Source organism: Toxorhynchites rutilus, chromosome 2 (genome assembly GCF_029784135.1).
Source record: "Toxorhynchites rutilus septentrionalis strain SRP chromosome 2, ASM2978413v1, whole genome shotgun sequence".
Taxonomy (NCBI): domain Eukaryota; kingdom Metazoa; phylum Arthropoda; class Insecta; order Diptera; family Culicidae; genus Toxorhynchites; species Toxorhynchites rutilus.
In genome coordinates, this window is record NC_073745.1 from 63,230,437 (window position 1) to 63,250,158 (window position 19,722).

The 19,722-nt window shown below is 40.3% G+C and overlaps 1 protein-coding gene across 4 annotated transcripts in view; it reads right to left on the reverse strand.

The window, feature by feature from the left end:
* The window catches only part of LOC129768777 (uncharacterized), a 111,078-nt gene extending 92,234 nt beyond the window's left edge, over positions 1-18,844 (reverse strand). The window contains exons 1-2 of one of the 4 annotated variants that reach the window (XM_055770646.1): positions 18,557-18,844; positions 17,384-17,818 (exon numbers count right to left, since the gene is read on the reverse strand). The gene's annotated coding sequence lies outside the window, so the exon portion shown is untranslated. Of the gene's footprint in view, positions 1-17,383 lie in introns of all 4 variants that reach the window. The other 3 variants (XM_055770644.1, XM_055770643.1, XM_055770642.1) reach the window with 3 other exon arrangements.
* Positions 18,845-19,722: the final 878 nt, after the last annotated feature.

Here is a 19,722-nt window from a genome sequence, read left to right on the forward strand (position 1 = left end):
TCAAAGTTATTGATATTTCTTCTCAAAAAATACGCTCTCTTCAATTGTTTGTCATTCTTTCTGAGGCAAACATAAACAAAGTTTATTGACGGCATTTGATAGAGCACATTTCACTCTACATGATGTGTGATTTTCATCACTATGTTATTTTTTGTGTTTGAGTAAATTAAAATTGAAATCATGATTTTTTGGATAAAAAAACATCAATAACTTTAAGAAGGATTAAGATATTGACAAGTTCTGCATCGCAAAATGTTGGAATTTATAAGCTCTAAAAGTCGTACGAAGGCAGTTTTGATGTTGAATTTAAAATATAAAAGTTTAAGCAAAAAAAAACGTTTTTTAACGTTAATGTTGGAATTGATAAGCTCTAAAAGTCGTACGAAGACAGTTTTGATGTTGAATTTAAAATATAAAAGTTAAAGCAAAAAAAAACGTTTTTTAATGGTCACCCTAATGCAACTTAGAAAAAACGCGCTAAATCGATTATAATAAAAGATAGAAAAAAGCTTTGTTCTACAAAGTTGCTTAAAATGATTGGGGCTCCAACATTGTTCAATTATGTTTATCTCTATCTATAAAGATAAGAAAGTTATATTTTCTATTTCATCGACAATTTTGGTTACCCTATTTTTGATAACATAAAAAGAGCGCTCTATTATATGTTACAACTTTGTTGAAGACAGTTTTTGTCTAAAGAACAAATATCTCACAGAAAGTTGTTTTTTGCGCTTTCTATCTTTGCATTAGGGTAACCACGAAAAAACGGTTTTTTTCTTTAACTTTTATATTTCAAATTATACATCAAAACTATTTTCGTATGACTTTTAGAGCTAATCAATACCAACATTTTCTATATCAATATCTTAATCCTACTTAAAGTTATTGACGTTTTTGACGTAGGACTACGTCTTTCATTTCTATACCGGGGTGTAAAATCAAAGTTTCGAAAACGAAAGCGTTACGCCGGAGACCGAGATTTTGAGCGTTAATAGCTCCTAAACAACTGAACGAAATGGTATGATAAACACTTTATTCGAAAGATAAAATGTCTACGCGTTATATACTTGTTACTTTTTGATCCAAAAACTTGTTTCAATAGTCTTAAAATTGCTTTCAAAACAGGCTATTGAAATCACCAATCGGTACATAAGCGAGCGGCGCTCGGAAATCCACTCAGTTCTAATTGAACAGCGATTGGAGCATGTTGTCGCTGTTGCGGTGAAGCTCTTTATTTATCATGAAAGCGCGGATGAACGGTGTCACCAAGAGCCTGTTTGTGCACCCTAGGCCAGAAGGGAATCTATCAGGAGGAGAGTGATGCCACAAACGGTTCCCTGGGAAGACATCGCTACACACACATACACGCGCGGCTATTAACAGGTGGTTATCGAGTTGGCATTAACCACTGGTGGGCTTCCAGTATCGAGGAAAATGTGGAAATATCTAATCGTTACTGAAAATAATCTGCCAGTTCCTTTGGAAATTTTCAAAATATATTCATGTGAAAGAGTTTAATTGAATGTTTTCTATCCATGTAACACTGTGACCAAATACATTTGGTTTTGTGGTTTTTCAATCAATCGCAATTAACAGGATAGCTTCAGAAGATTATTCTTCCCCATCAGTAGGATATTTCCGTATCCAATATTGTATGCGCCCGCAATCGATTATTGCTCAGTCGCCGAAAGTTCCGAGCTCAGAGAGTTCATTCCCCTCTAGTTTGCCTTCCAAATTGCCATCGTAAACCACACCTTCTCTCGATTCAATCACACACAAAAAGCATACTTAAGCGATATTCTGGTGGTGAGACACATTCATTTTTCGTGAGGACATCGACAAGACAACATCGTTGCCTAACGTGCTGGAGGAGGTGGACGGCGAAGGATCGACACATACACGCGCAGAATTCTTTCCGTTTGGATGCCATTCAGCATCGAGAAAGTTCCGGAAAGATCTAATCATTGCTGGAAAATAATCTGCCAGTTCCTCTGGGAATTTAAAAATACATTCATGTGAAAGAGTTTATTTGAATGTTTTCTATCCATGTAACACTGTGACCAAATATTGTTCAATCAAGTACTATTAACAGGTGGTTATCGAGTTAGTATTAACCACTGGTGGGCTTCCAGTAAAATGTGGAAATATCTAATCGTTGCTGGAAAATAATCTGCCAGTTCCCCTTGGAATTGAAAATTACATTCAAGCGAAATAGTTTATTTTAATGTTTTCTATCCATAAAATATCCATATATTACATTTGGGTTTGTGATTTGTCAATCAAGTACAGTTAGCAGGTTAGCTTCTGAAGATTATTCTTCAAAACAAGGTTTTTCGTATCCTATATTGGATGCATAAAACCTTGTACCTCCAACGTAACGCTCTCGTTTTCGAAGTCCCCCAAATATTCATTTATTCATTCATTCAGAATGGATTTAGATTCAACTTCGAACAAATGATCTCTAAATCAACGATAGTCCTACGTCACCCTTGCGGTTATACCATAGATATAACCCACTTCCTGTTTTTTTACCCAAAAACTCATGATTTCAATTTTAATTTACTCAAACACAAAAAATAACATAGTGTTCACCTCTATCTATAAAGATAAGAAAGTTAGATTTTTATTTCATCGACAATTTTGGTCACCCTATTTTTGATAACATAAAAATGAGCGCTCTATTGTATGTAACAACTTTGTCGAAGACAGTTTTTGTCTAGAGAATAACTGTCGAGCTCTAAATGATAATTTCCACTTAATTACATCTCCTGGAGCATTGTGGAGTGTTATGAGATGAACCTGATGATTTTCTCTTAATGTAATCTTTTGAATTGAATTGGTAAATGGGTGTATTTAGATTCAAACAAATTTCAAAACGCAAATGCCAAATTTTTCATCTCATGCGAAGTTATACGCGCTCATCTCTTTGTTGAGTTTTTGAAAAGTACCACAATAATACTTTCTACTAGAAATAAAGTTGGATCACTCAACACAATTTATACTGTATCTTGAAAGTTTCAAACATGACTTGTGTTAATTAATGGGGGTCAATTTTTGGACTTGGATTTAGACCAGGATCAATTTTCGCTCATGTCGACCCCAAGTGGTCGATATCGACCACTTTGAGAATCCCTGGTATAGACGATATTGAGCTTCATGTTCCAATTTTGGGAAGCGACAATGAAAATAATAAATAATTCGGGCCAGCTAAACTATCAGTTTAGCAAAAGCTGATAAACTCCAATGTCTTTTTCAGATGTCGACACTATGCATTCGTCATCGCGAAGGAACATCAGGCAGGTAATTGTACATTCAGAAAAATAATTGATACATTAGCCATGCATAGAGTTGGTACATTTTTGTTTTCTACCCGAGTTGATCAACTCAAAATATAGATGCAATGAGTTGTATAAGTTTTGATTAAAAAAAAAATGGGTGGGTTATATCTATGATATAACCGCAAGGTTGACGTGGAACTACCTTAGCTTAGCAATCATTCGTTTGTATTGACTAAATTCTTGATTGAATGAAACAGTTTCCAAATTCAATTGAGTTCAATATATTTGCTCTGTGAGTGAAAAAAATGAACAAATGCCATGTAAAGTCAATTCTTTTATTGTTCTTCGTTACAAGTAAATTTATTGACGGACCTTTTACGTTTGGTATGATGACTAGAACAAAATATATGTACGGAAGAATTATCAAACGTTTGATGAACCAGCAGCCTAAGGCTGAAAATCTTTCCAATAAAGACAACAAAAAAATTATCAAACGATTATTTTATTTTACATTTCCCTCTGAAGTTTACATCCCAAAAGTGTACATACTTCTCGAAACTCGAATTTGCTTGAAACTGGGAAGTTCATTCGCTTCTAGTGTCGATGCACGATTTTCCCAGGTTCCTAAGTTTAGAAGATCATGTTAGGACAGACATATTCCACTCTGCACAAAGGCAAGCGAGGACAAAAGTACTCGCAGTTTGCATTTATTTGCAGAGCCGATTTCCCCAGAAACCTCGGTTCTGAAGTTCAATCGGAACAAAAATACCCCTGATTTGTATGAATTCGCAATGCCGATTTCCCCACGCTCCATGGATTTGAAGTCTGTGTTAGGGAAACACATTCCAGTCGGAACAAAAATACCCCCGACTTGCATGAATTTGAAATACCGATTTCTCCAGGCACCTTGGTTTAGAAATCTCTATTAGGGAACACATTTCGGTGGGAACAAAAGCTCCCCCTACTTTCGTGTGTTTGCAATGCCGATTTCGCTGCTTGGTTTTAAAGTCTCTGTTAGGGAACATTTTTCGATGAGAACAAAAGTCCCCCTACTTTCATGTATTTGCAATGCCGATTTCCCCAAGGCTACTTGGTTTTGATGGCTGTGTTAGGGAAACCGTAAATCGGGCCAATCAAAACGATGCAGTTAGGGCGTTTAGATAACGCCTAATATTTTACAGTTATTCAATTGTTTATCTAATGAAAAACAACATTTTGTTAGTTGCGATAGATGCATAGAAATATTCCCTATCAATTGATGCAAACATCTCTCCTATCCAGTACGAAATGTTCGAGCTATAAGCATTCGAAATCTTTCATTTTGTCCTGCATGTTCTGTGTTTAGGTTTTCATTTTACCCTCCATATATTCCGGTTAGACGTAGTCCCACGTCAAACGGGTATCAAACCTTTAAAAGTTTTGATTAAATTTCATTAACATCTTGGTAATGTTGAACAAAATTGCCCAACAATAAATATAGTGCGACATGTAGAATAATTGTTGGGTAATGTCTAGCCACGTTTCCGAAAGTATTTTCACTTCTCTTCTGTGATCGCAGGATTCAATTTAATTGTAGGCAACAAATGAGGCTTGTCCTCGGATAAAAACAATGCATTTTTCGAACACAATAATCAACGAGAAAGTGGTTCATTTAATTGTTTTCCGTTCCTTATGCATTTCATATGTGAGGTTGTCACTGCAACCATTCATTTATAATCGATGACCTCGAAGTAAGAAAAACTTGCTTATCCGATGCAACAACAACAACTGTCCAGGACTTTCAACGAATTTCATCGGATCGGATCAATAAATTTCATTCGAGTTCGAGTTTGTTTCGGTCGAGCTTGGAGTGAAAGCTGTTTCGACCACCCCAGAAATAAAATCCGAGAGAACAGCCACGCGTTTCGAAACACACAGAAATATACGGAACAAGTTAATCTATCTCCCCCAGCTTTGATCAGCTTTCAAGCAATTGTGTTACATTGAGGCCGCACTCTTCCGACGAATGTCACCGGGCCCCATTGAACTGGACATAGCCCCATTATCGAAAAATATCGCCAACTTTTCTGTCTCCCATGCGGTTCATGCGAATGTTTGTGCTCTTTTTACTGTATGAATGAGAAATGAAAATTCATTCGGACATGATAATTATCGATTCGAAATTATTTCCCATCGGTTACGTGCTCTCGGCGTTGTCACTTACGTGTGGGAATTTCCGCCGCGCTTAAAACAAGTAAGTGAAAGCGTCGAAGATTACGCCAAAATTGATGACCGTGCGTAGAATGAGCCGTGTTATTTTGTCTTAAAAATTGTGGGCCACTTTAAACCAAGCGTCAATCGATCTGGAACAATTCGATTGCAGCAGCGTGACAGTGGTCCAAGTATTTCGATGCCATTAATCTTGCTAATGATGTACTCCAACATGATCATGTTTCGGGGCTCACAATTCGATTCGAAAGGGCGATGGATAAATAATCGCGCATTCGATTTCCCCTCACCTACGCGCTTGTGTCGACATTAAACATACCTTCGATTTTATTTTTACCCAAGTTGACAGTGAACACATTTGAATAATATTAAAAAAATGGAGTCGGAGGAGAGTGAACACGTTGCCGCAGCGGTAGACGCAGCGGGCGCACGCTTCAAAATAAACAAATGTGACAAATCACGAGACGTGTCCGATTGGGAAACGAGAGCGTCGGGTTTTTAGTTCCCCGTGTTTGGTTAGGTGTGAATAATTGTGCCGCATATAAGTCACGATCGAGCAAACGCCAATGGGATTTTAATTCCAAAGAAGGCTACTGTGATACCTTTATCATATTTCGGTTGTATAAATTTTTTTTTATTTAATCGGTTGTATAAATTATGGCGAACTACGGCGAAAAAGTAATCTAGATATTAGATGATTTCTGGTATTTAGATTCCATTGAAAGTTTTAGACGTAGGACTACGTCTCTCATTTCTATACTGGGGTGTAAGTTCAAAGTTTCGAAAATGAGAACGTTACGCCGGAGCAACGAGATTTGAGCGTTATTACCTCCTCAATAGCTGAACGAAATGATATGACAAACACTTCATTCGAAAGATAAAATGTCTACGCGTTATATGCTTGTCACTTTTTGATCTAGAAACTTGTTTCAACAGTCTTAAAATTACTTTCAAAACAGGTTATTGAAATCCCACCAATCGGTATATAAGCGAGTGCCACTCGCAAATCCACTCAGTTATGTTTGCGCAACGATTAAGGTAGGATCGCTGGAATGAATGGTTGCTTCCCTAACACAGACTTCTGAACCATGGAGCCTGGGGAAATCGGCATTGCAAAATAAATGCAAGCAGCGGGTACTTTTGTATTCTTTTTTTTTTTTTACAGGTCGATTTTTTTTTTGACCATTATCAATATTGCTTTATTTACAGATTTTTATGTATACATATCAATGTAGCTTTTTAGTGTAACATTATTTGTACTTTCGTCAGGAGTTTCCAAAAAATACATAATATATCTTATGAATATTTTCATAATTTTTGCTTTTTCTCCATTGTTTCTACCTCTAAGTATTGGATAGTGAAAATCTTTGAAATTAATTCCAGTTTGTTGAAATGTTCTTCCCATTACTATCTTGACGTGCTCCCATAATTGATTTATTCTTCGGCACGATGTAAATTTATGTTCCAAGGTTTCTCTCTCCCCGCAGAAGCCACAATTAGGATCTGGTCGCCGTTCTTGGTGGTACAGCATATCGTTATGTGGTATTTTTCCATGCACTAGTAGGAAGTATGTGGATTTCTCGTCTGAGGTCAGCTTTTTGTGGTTGATATTTTTCCAAACATGTTTCCAACTTCTTGTCACCTGTTCTGTAATTTTCACCGGCGGCAACTGATCTAAAAGATGCTGATAGATCGTCATGGCCTCCGGATTATCTAAATGACTCTGTGGTAAACTACCCATTATTGTTCTAATTATTCCTATGTGGAGTAGATCTGCTGGAGTTTGTTGGGAATATGATTCCATGGACGGCAAAACTGATCTCGTTCTGATATAGCGATTAACCATAAGGGCTTTAGTTTTTAGATTTGGTGAATGGAGTCCCAAACCACCTTGTTTCTTTGGTCGCACTACATCTGTCATCCTAACACGCTGAGCTGGAACGCCTGCCCACAAAAAATATCCAATTTTCTTCGTTATCATTCCAACATATCTGTTTGGGATAGGCAATATCGAAGCCATATACCACATTTTAGAGCAGATAAATGTGTTTAACAACACAACTTTCTGCTTGATGTTCACTATTCTCGGTCGATTCATCCATATAAGTGAATTTATATTGTGGTATATTTTATCCCAATTGAGGCAGACAGTGTCTTTTATGTTGTTTTTGAACCGTACTCCCAAAACTTTGATTTCATCTTTCTTCGCAAAACCTTCCCAGTGTTGTATCCCTGGTCCAATATCCATAGCCTCAGTTTTTCTCATATTTAGCTTTGCTCCTGCAGCCTTCTCGAACTGTTGAAAACATGTTAGGATACGATCAATTTTTGAAGGGCATCGAATAATTATAGTGATGTCATCTGCATAAGCTATCACACATTCTCTTGTAGCGCTACAAATCTCAGCAAGATTGTCCAGCAAAGGTTGCAGATAGATGACGAAAAGCAGCATACTCAAGGGGTCGCCTTGTCGTACCGATTTCTTTATCGAGAAAAGTTCGGTAACTTGACCGTTGATGATCAGCTGAGAGTTGGTTTTCATAGCTAAATTTTCTAACAGATCTACAAACTGTCTATTGAAGCCCATCATTCTCATATTTTTCAAGAGAAATGAACGGCTAACTCTGTCGAATGCATTACTCAGGTCACATGCAACTACGATTCCGCCGTTTCTTTCTTGTTTGGATAGAGCAATATGATCCCTGACTGTGCAGACCGCTTCGAATATCGTGTTTTTTCCGTTGCTGCACTTCTGGTGACTTGAAAGTACCGTTGTTGCAATTTTTTCCACCCGCTGCTTCAAAACTCTACTCAGTACTTTGTAGTCCACATTCAGTAAAGTGATCGGACGCAATGAGCTGATGCTATTATCTCCTCCTTTCTTTTTAACTAGAACTATTATTCCATCCTGTAAATCATCCCTCACGTAACCGTTTTTGATTTCATTTATTACAAGTGTGAATTCGTTCTTTATTATATCCCATGCTTTCAGATAAAACTCCCTGGTAAGACCATCCTTTCCTGGTGACTTGTTTGGTGCTGATCCTTTAATGACTGCATAAATTTCATCTTCTCCAAAATCTTCCATCAAGTGGTTATTTTCATTCAGATTTTCCATCATCGTCCTTGCCGGAAGAAAACGATCGTCATCCTCAATCTCGTCCTCATGAAATGAACTCTGATAGTGTTCCAAGATATAGCTGCGTATGTTATCTGTGTTGGTTATAGATTGCCCATCGATCGTCAAGGATGTTACGCTGGTTTCTCTTCTTCTGTTAGCTTGATCTGCCAGTTGAAATATGGAAACGTCTTCTCCTCCAAGAAAACGAAGATTCGTGTTCTTCCTGCTATTTGTGAATTTTTTCTGTTTTAGTAACATTATGGCTTTGATTTTATTTATTTCTGGTGTGCAGTCTTGATCCTTGTGCTTTTCGTATGCATTTTTCAGGCACGTGTGGTAAAAACCCATTGTGTTGTTGAATGTCCGAATAGCGATAGAATTTTTCCATTTGAAAAACGACGCAATTTTCCCTTTGGTATACGAAGACCACCAATCCGCCCATGTTGCGTAATGCCTTCTCTGTCGTGTCCAGTAAGCCCATTTATATCTGAGCTCATTCATATTTTGATCAGACAGTAAATGCTTATTCACCCTAAAGAATGGTCTATGAGTTCTTTGTATGCGTATAGGTAGTACAATGCGCATAACAACTCCTTTGTGATCGCTAAAACTGTTCGCTTGTAACTTGCAGTATCGTACGTTGGGTAAGCAGTTTGGAGTGACATAGATTCTATCGATCCTTGACATCGACCGACCACGCACAAAAGTGTAATCATTTTGCGTGTTGAATTCTCTCCACACATCTTTGAAGTTTAGCCTTTCACATAATCTTTTTAGAGCCGGACTCATATTTGATATTCCAGTGGCGTCAGCTGGATTAACTATGGAGTTGAAATCTCCCAGCAATATAGTGTATGGAGGGTAATCTTGCATGAATCTGGGCACGGTTTGATTGAAGAACTCTTCACGCGCCGATCGGTTATTTGATCCAGATGGGGCATAAATATTTAAAATTCGAACGTCATGCTCTAGATTGATGCATAATATACGAGAATCCAGGCTCCGGGACACACTGATTATTTTAATTCCATTTCGTATAGCAAAAGCCGTACCACGACAAGTTTCGCTTATATTGAATGTAATATTATAGCCGGGAATACAGAGATTTTCATTGATAACTTCCTGCATGCAAAGTATATCTAGGTCTAGTGTATATATAAGTGACTTGAGAGAGTTTATTTTGTTTTCGTTACTGATACCGTTCAGATTGATAGTTGCGAGAGTATAAGAGAAGGTTTGTCTACTGTTTATTTCTTGCATGATCGATTACGAGTTTACTTGCCGCTTGGTGCGAAGTTCTTGTTGAGCGCCGTAGCCTTTCCGAGGATTCATCATCGGAAATCTCCATAACGCCTCTCTCGGATAGTCGGGTAAGTGAGTTTGATCGGCTGCTTGTTGGTGTAGCCCTTGAGTGGCCTAAGTTGTCACTTACATTTGTTGGTATGTCGTATTCTTTCGTTGCCTTGTATTTGCTGGATATTGCTTCAGTTGTGATTTTTGCATTCGTGGTATCGGTTGAAATCTTCGGTGCTTTGTCTCGATTGCTGTGGTCTTCAAGCGATGATGCTGGTCGTTTCTGAGCTTCGTTTGCGCTAGCCTTTCCCGGGCCAGCGACAACGTCGGAGTAGAGTGATGACGATTTGTTTTGAATTTGTAAAAGTGTTCGATTTTGTGCACAACTTGATCCGAAGTGAACCTCTTGATTGCAGTGTCGGCATGTTTGGATTTGATGTGTATAGGTGACGTGTGTGTTGTATCCTCTTACGTTCACGAAGGAAGGAATAGAATGGTTTATTCGTATACGGACTATTCGTATCCCACTTGGTATCTGCGAGAAGAACTCCGAACGGCACATCTCGTGCTTTACGCTGATGATCTCACCGTATGTAGAGAAGTATTCAGAGATCCATTGGTCAGGCATTTTTGGAGGTAAGTGGTGCAGCTTTACGTCCGTTCCCCCATCCTCAACGTACAATCTGATACGATGGATGGTACCATTGTTGTTCAGCTCAAATTTGCCATCGTACTGTTCCACGACCTCTTCCACTCTTTCCTGTGTCTGCATCTCTACGAATACCTTTCCTTCGACTTTGTCGATTTGTATGGCAGTAACATCTTGAGGGGTCAGCTTCAATTGTTTTGCGATAAACGCAAAGATGGTCTCATCCCTCAACTTTGTATGCTACGGATATCAATGTAGAACGTGTGGGCTCTTAGCGTATCCATATTAATAGATGGGGGCCTGATTTTTCAAGCTTTAAACCCCTACTACGCAAATAACTTCTTATTCCTTTCAAAGCGATCTCTCTGTGAATGCGTCTACTCAACACAAGTGTTCAGTGATAACTGTTTGTATTCTCATGCATTTCTGCCGAACGGAATGAGTTTCCCTAACACAGACTTCTAAACCACGGAGCCTGGGGATATTGTCATTGCAAAATATATGCAAGCTGCGGATACTTCTGTACTTCTTTGCGTTTTCTTTGCGAATGTTTCCTTAACACAAATTTTAAAACCATGGAGCCAAGGTAAATCGGCTTTTTTCAAGGAGCGGGAACTTTTTTACCCGCATGCATTTCTGCGGACCAGTATGAGTTTCCCCAACACAAATATTAAAAGCAATGACCCAGGGGAAATCGGCATTGCATAATAGATGCATGGTGCGGGTACTTTCGTATTCTCATGCATTTCTGCCGAACGGAATGAGTTTCCCTAGCAAAGACTTTAAAACCATGGAGTCTGGGGATATTGGCTTTGTAAATTAGATGCAAGCTGCGAGTACTTTTGTACTCGTTTACATTTTTGCAAACCGGAATGTATTTTCCCAACACAGATTCCGAAACCAAGAAGTTGGGAAAATCGGAATTGCAGATACATGCAAGCCGGCAGTACTCCAGAAGTCGTTTTGCTAATACGGTCTACAAGAGCGGGTACAAATGCAACACTTTGGTTCGGTTTTTCAAGACTGCATTGGAAGATATCCCTTCTTGTCGTCAGTTCAGCTCACATTATGTGACATACCGTTTGATGATTAGGTAAAATGTTGATAACTATTTGTTGCGATAACCACTACTATAATGCATAAATTAACCTAAATTGGGATTTATTTTTTTTTTTTATCCAAAATATATATTTTTATTAAGGCTCATATGGCGTCAGCCTAACGGGGCCGGGAGTTCAATATTTCGACAATGTTTGCTTACAACTATGTTAGTAATATGTAACCGATTACTCGCGGTTGGCTCGAGGTTAGTATTACAAGTGTTCTCATAATTGGTATGTTGCAGTCTTCGATGCTCTGTACGTGTGTCCGACACGGGATACCTCCTATTGGGATGCAGCTGACCATTAATCAGCAACGCCCCCCTAGTCTGTACCCCATATCTAGCGTGGTGCGTCTTTCTCGACTCGAGGAATCCAGGATAGAATGGTCACTAGCCGGCGCAATCATCAGCTCGTGTAGAGTTGTCATGAGCGGTACAACCTTTGGCTCTTGTTGAATGATCAGTGGACTGCACAACCTTCGGCCCGTGCATCTGTAAAGAGTGTGTGTATGTATTGCCGCGACTAAGTAAAAGTTTATCGATCGGATAGGAGGGATATGAAACGGGGACACAACGAAGGAAACATCATTAAACGTTGACATCGGCGTTTCTGAGGAACAGGTATAGATGAAGCAGAAGATCAGGATCACGGCTACCTAAGATATCCCGGACGGGGATCTCCGATTGTCTGCCTTGTGCTCTCAGTGCTCTAGAGAGCTGAGAGCGAGCAGCATGGAACCGGATACACGACCAGACAACATGCTCGATGTCGTGGTAGCCATCGCCACAATCACAAAGATTGTTTGCTGCGAGCCCAATGCGATAGAGATGCGCGTTTAGGTTGTAGTGATTGGACATAAGCCGAGATTTCACGCGAATGAAATCACGACCTACATTCAATCTCTTGAACCATGCACTCGTCGAGACCTTAGGGATAATCGTGTGTAACCAACGACCGAACTCATCTTCACTCCACATGCGCTGCCAACATACGAGCGTATACTGACGAGGAATGTGGAAAAATTCATCATAAGCAATTTGCCTTTCAAAAAGTGTGCCTTCTAAAGCGCCCACCTTAGCTAGCGAGTCCGCTTTCTCATTCCCCGGAATCGAGCAATGAGAGGGAACCCATGCTAAGGTAATCTTGAATAATTTTTCGACCAAAACACTCAATAGTTGTCTTATTCTTATTAGGAAATAAGATGAGCATTTATCAACTTTCATTGAGCGGATTGCCTCTATTAAGCTGAGACTGTCTGAAAAAATAAAATAGTGGTCGATGGGCAATGTTTCAATGATCCCCAGTGCGTAGTATATCGCACCCAGTTCAGCGACATACACGGAACAAGGATCTTTGAGTTTGAAAGAGGCACTGGAATTTTCATTGAAGATGCCGAAGCCAGTGGACCCGTTTATGAATGAACCGTCAGTAAAGAACATTTTATCAGATCTAACTTTCCCATATTCTGCCGAAAATATCGGCGGAATAGAATCGGAGCGTAGGTGATCTGGGATTCCATGGATTTTTTGTCGCATGGACAGATCAAAAATGACAGAGGAATTGCAAAAGTATGGGAAGCAAACTTGGTTGGAGATGCCTGGTGAAGGGTGCACGTCGTGGGTAAGGTACTCATGGTATAAAGACATAAAACTTGACTGAGGAGTCAGTTGGAGTAGATTTTCGAAGTTATCAATCACCAATGGATTCATGATCTTGCAACGGATGAGAAATCTGTAGGATAATTCTGTGAACCGAAGAGTAAGCGGGGGTACTCCTGCCAAAACTTCGAGACTCATCGTATGTGTCGAATGCAAACACCCCATGGCTATACGCAAGCAACGATATTGTATTCTCTCCAGCTTGAGAATATGAATCCTGGCAGCTGATCGGAAGCAAAAACTGCCATATTCTAACACTGATTATATCGTTGTTTTGTACAACTGAATGAGGTCTCCTGGATGGGCACCCCACCATGTTCCGGTAATTGTTTGGAGAAAATTGATTCTTTGCTGGCATTTCAGTTTCAAATACGCAATGTGTCTCCCCCAGGTACACTTAGAATCAAAATATACACCCAGGTATTTGAAAAACATAGAGTGTTGGATCGTTTTGCCGGATAGGTGAAGCTGGAATTGGGCGGGCTCGTGCTTCCTAGAAAAGACGACCATTTCAGTTTTCTCCGTAGAGAATTCGATACCCAGCTTGAGGGCCCACGTGAACAGATTGTTCAGGGTATCTTGCAACGACTTTTGCAGAACGACGGGATGGAAATAACTCCATCGTCTGCAAGTTGTCTCAACGTGCAGTCTCTAGTTAGACAATCATCCATATCATTGACGTAAAAACTGTACAAGAGGGGGCTTAGGCAGGAGCCTTGTGGTAGGCCCATAAAACTGTAACGAGAAGATTTCGAGCTGCCATGAGAGAAAATCATGTGCTTCTCTGACAGTAAATTGTACAGGAAATTATTGAGAATTGGTGAAAGTCCACGATTATGAAGCTTCTCTGAGAGAATTTCCATGGAAACTGAATCAAATGCCCCTTTGATATCGAGAAAAACGGAAGCCATTTGTTCTTTGCGAGCAAATGCGATTTGGATTTCAGAAGATAGCAGCGCGAGACAATCATTTGTCCCTTTACCTCGGCGGAAGCCAAACTGCGTATTTGACAGCAAATTGTTCGTTTCGACCCACTTGTCCAAACGAAGTAGAATCATTTTCTCTAACAATTTACGAATACAGGATAACATTGCAATCGGCCTATACGAGTTGTGATCGCAAGCCGGCTTGTTGGGTTTCCGTATGGCTATCACTCTCACTTGTCTCCAGTCATGCGGGACAATATTCAGCTCCAGAAACTTGTTGAACAAGTTCAGCAAACGCTGTTTTGCCAAGTCGGGAAGTTTCTTCAACATGTTGAATTTAATCTTGTCCGACCCCGGAGCTGAATTGTTACATGAGAGAAGGGCAATTGAGAATTCCACCATCGAAAAATTCTCATAATCGCTTTGAAGTGGAATGTCGCGTACGATGTATTGTGCAGGAGCGGTGTCGGGGCAAACCTTCCTTGCAAAGTTAAAAATCCAACGGTCAGAGTATTCCTCACTTTCGTTTGTATGGTTCCAGCCACGCATTTTCCTAGCCGTATTCCAAAGAGTGCTCATAGCGGTCTCTCTTGACAAACCATTGACGAACTTCCGCCAATATTCACGCTTTTTTGCTTTAATCAAACCTTTTAGTTTGGCTTCTAGAGCTTGGTACTTTAGAAACCATTCCACTAATCCAGTTTTCCTGAATTTTTTGAAAGCGGATGATTTTTCAAGGTAGACCTTTGAACATTCCTTGTCCCACCAAAGTGATGGAGGACGACGTCGGAAAGTGGTAGCCGGTACACGTTTCTTTTGAGCTTGAAGTGCGCTTTCGTAAATCAAACTCGATATAAAGTTATACTCTTCGAGTGGAGGAAGTTCATGCATTGAAACAATTGCTTCAGATATTATTTCCGCAAATGTTCTCCAGTCAATATTCTTCGTGAGGTCATACGAAATATTGACTGACTCACGAAAGCTTGATTCATTAGCGATCGATAAAATTATTGGTAGGTGATCACTACCGTGGGGATCTTGGATTACCTTCCACATGCAATCCAGGGATAACGAAGAAGAGCATAGAGATATGTCTAGCATGCTTGCCCGTGCAGGAGGGTTGGCTATTCTGGTTGCTTCCCCAGTATTCAAAACTGTCAATTTGAAGTTGTCGCACAGATCATAAATCAAAGTGGCACGGTTGTCATCGTAGAGTGATCCCCATGCTGTTCCATGGGAGTTGAAATCACCTAAGATTACCCGCGGCTCCGGCATTGCCTCGATAGTATCAAAGAACTGATGGCGGCCTACCGTAGTTCTGGGAGGGATATATATCGAAGCAATGCAGAGGTCTTTGCCATTGATTTGTGTCTGGCAAGCAACAACTTCAATGCCTGTCATCGATGGGAGAGTGACTCTATAGAAGGAGTGGCATTTTTTGATCCCCAATAGTACGCCACCAAACGAGTCATTTCGATCGAGGCGAATAATGTTGAAATCGTGGAAATTCAGCTCATCGGCTGAAGAAAGCCATGTTGCACAGAGAGAAAATACATCACAGTTAGAGCTGTGAACTAAAAATTTAAACTGATCTAGTTTAGGAATGATGCTTCTGCAATTCCTCTGTATTACAGTGGTCAAATCCTTGACCTCTTGCCCTGAATCAGGCATCGAGGGAAATGAACGCTGCCAAAAAACCACATTTTTCTTTCAAAAATGTTCTCACAATCGGAAGCAAACATAATACTATGCTTTTGAGAGGGTCATTTTCATTTTCATTGGGATTTGTTTGCAATTGAATTCGTAAATTTTTCAATTCATTCACTAGTTTAATCAATAATTCAATCAATACACACAAAAGATAGCTCTGCGCAGCGGCGATATTCGCCCCAATGTGGAACCTCCGAGGTGCGATTACTGCCAATTGAAAAAACACAAATGATTACTAAGCCAACGGCAGTCCTACGTCAAGCATGCGGTTATATCATACGTATAACCCACCCATAGTTTGCTTGAAATTTGTGAAGATAGTTAAGGGAAACAATGTGAACATTGAAGACCTTAAAAGCGATCAAACAAAAATTTTACCCATTTGATAACATTTTCATAGAAAATCTTTGAGTTATTTTGGCTGGCATGTTCTGAGCGTTCATCCAAAAAATGAAGGCGTATTGTTTGTGATAGATGTATCATATTAAAATAATTGAGATATGTCCTTTATGAAAGATTATTTTATTTTTGTAAAAAAATAAGTGCTGTTAAACGAATGTCTACCACTGTAGAGTCAACAAAAAGTTGAATATGAGCGTAAGTAGACCCAATATATTTTAATCCGTATGTCTTTGTTCTATGATAATTCGATGAACTTCGCGAATAATTTATTCTTGAGTTAAACTTCACATTTCGATTGTCGCGGAAAAAAAGAAATGAACCCAACATTGTACGAATGAAAAACAAACAAATACACCAAAGCCCGCGGCTCGTGAACTGCTTGTCAAGTATGCAAACAATTTAATTAGCATAATTACCGTCTCGTTGATGGACGTTGGCCGAATACAGTTTTTCACGTAGCACAAAAAAAAGATGTACAAGCGTAGGAATGCGAGTAATTGAAAGTATGATTTTTTTAAATTTAATTCCAACAATATAAGGGTCACTCGCTCACAGCACAAGTCGATTGGTACTTTCTTTTCGTAATTTCTGTTTGCCGCTCTTTTTAGCGTCGTTTAATTTTCCCACGTTAATATATGTAAATCGCGTCGCTTGTGCTTCCACACTTTGAATTTCAGCGAATTATTTTCGGCGATTGTTTTTAAAATTGGAGTAGAAAAAGAATAATGGGTCAAAACTGACCGTTACTGTTCCGCTTTCGAGGGCTGTGCGGATGAATTGCGACTTATTTATTTGCATTTTTGTTTCACGGCGACAAGGTACCTTGTTTGTCGCCAAGTGTTATCTCTATCAGAATGCAATAGAATTCAAATTAGATGTCCATTCATACCACACGTCCGTACGACTGCAAATACTAAACTTCAGAGCCAATAATTGTTTGAAGACAGTGATCGTAGCCTATGACATTCTACACAGTTCTTGTTAAATGAGTTTGGAAATAAAATACATCCGATGTCAAGCTTAATTTTGACCAACCTTTTACAGGCGGCACCCCCAATGTGCTGCCACTTCCTTAAGGGCTCCGTTACGCGTGCCTTCCTTTCTCCTGTGCTGGCCGATGTTCGCTGCTTGTACCGTCACCGAGCTCACTTGAATTTATTTACGTTGACTTTTCCCGTCCCACAGCCAACAAACTGCATCAGCAAACTTGCACAGAGAAAGAAGAAGCAGTGGATTATTCCTTCTGTTGTTGTTTTCTAGTCCTTCTTCCTCTTGCTGATGCTGCTGCTGCTGCTGCTGCTGCTGTTCTCCACGACTTTGGACTTACTTTCCTCGCGCTGGTCGTCGTCGTTTTGCGCAATTGGTATTCCTCGGGAGTAATTCTTCATTGATACACCTTCACACGCTCCTGCGCACACACATACCTTCGCACTTCGCAGAGGCCGTTTGAAAACCTGGCGAACCCACACACTAGCGCACAAAATAAGAGGAAAAAAAAGAACACTCAACGAGATCGCCGATCGCAGCCAAAGACTGGTTTTGAGCCAAACAAAAAAGAAGGTAAAATTTTTATGCATGCAAAAAAGCCAGCCAGCAAGCGGAATTTTTAATTTATCTTCACCCCTTTGAGGTAAGGCTCGAGATGCGTGATGTATTGACTGCTCACTTTACATATTCGAGAAGTTGCAGTCGCTATCTCGTTGACAACGCGACGCAGTGTCGGTTGGGACAGTTGGTCGCACTCTCGCTCATTTAATAGCTCTTCACGGGTTTAAGCACACACTCCGCGATCTGTCGTCAAATCGGATATTGAGAACTCGTTGAGCCACTTCGATTGCCATTTGCGGCATTTAATGACTTCTTTACGGTCGGCTTCTGAAATATCCACAGGCAATTTCGCACCATCAGGCCGCCGATAAGTAATTAACCTTCGTGATTGCACCGTCACCGTTTACTGTCGCTTCCATCCATCAGCGGATATCGATTATCCTGGAATTCTTAATAGCACCGTGCGGAAGAGGCAGAAATGCAGTTCCACCAAAGCAACGATCACTCTAGACGCCATGTTTACACCCGACAAACACAATGAACCCAACCATCTTCTCGCTTTCTTAGCTCTCTTCCATATGCAGTTGGGAACCTCCAATAGCGCCCAGCATGCCCCAAAGGCGCTAGACTCGCATCCGTGGTGTAGCAAGTGCAACCTACCCCCGATTAATAATCCGTCTAATTTCGCCCGAAAAGAGCACACACACGCACAGGAAATTTCACGGATTAATTAATAATTAGAACTGACAAAGCGCGCCCGCCACCACACAACAGCAACAGCTAGGCACCACGCACTCGCGAAAGAACGTCCGAAGAGAACCGTTGGGTCGATCGTACTAAACAGCGCACAAAGATCGTGAGCGCAGCCAAACTCGGAACAGGTTTCCCGCAGTGACGGTGCTCCCAGCCAGCGGGCTCTCGTGCGCCGCCAATACATGCGCATGTTGCGCGGCGGAACAAGGCAGCACGGAAAACAGAAAAACAAAAGCGCTCGCGCGCTCTCTTTATGCTTCAATTCTATGCGCCACAACAAGTAACCTTCCATGATGGGAGCATGTTTCTCCAAAGACTAGGTAAACATTCAACAGTCATTGGAAGGCCGGCGCAAATGCGGATGTGGTGTGGTTAGCATAGAAGGGGGAATGGTGAACATGAAATATAGTAGGTTTGTGTCTTGCGTGATGAGAGACTTTTGAAACAATTTTCAGCCAAACGTTCATATGAAAATTTGGTGACTAATGAGAAAAAGTGTGGTGTGTACTCGTACTCAACGTACATGAACGGCTAACCAGGTATGCTATTCAGGATCATGCGTTATAAGCTGAGTCGAGACATGTCAATAGAAGGGTCGATTCCGGACTAGTTTTCTGTCAAACTCGGACCACTTGCCACTCGGCTCCTGATTGGTTGAAAATATGATGATGGTCCCACCTCATTCCACTGCAAAGGTTTGAGCGGGACGAGCTATCTTATTGATAATAATTATATTACGGTATACATATTCTTTTCATCAACTAACCAGTGAGTAACCAGTGATTGAAATGAAAACGGACTGGTTATCTCGCAGGGTGACCGGAATAAATCGCCACAGTAAACAACTGCAACAGAAACAACCGCTTAGAAAAAGTGTAGTAGGCTAGAAATATTTGGCGCGGGAAAAACATCATGTGCCTCACATTTCTATTATAAATTTATTCTCTTGTTCTCGTTTTTCGAAATTTATTCTGAGGACAATGTAATGGGGACGAAGTCCCCATTTGGCGAGGATAAGGAATCGAGGCGGCCCATGCCGCCAAGATGACGCAATCCGAGTCCACCGCCGACCC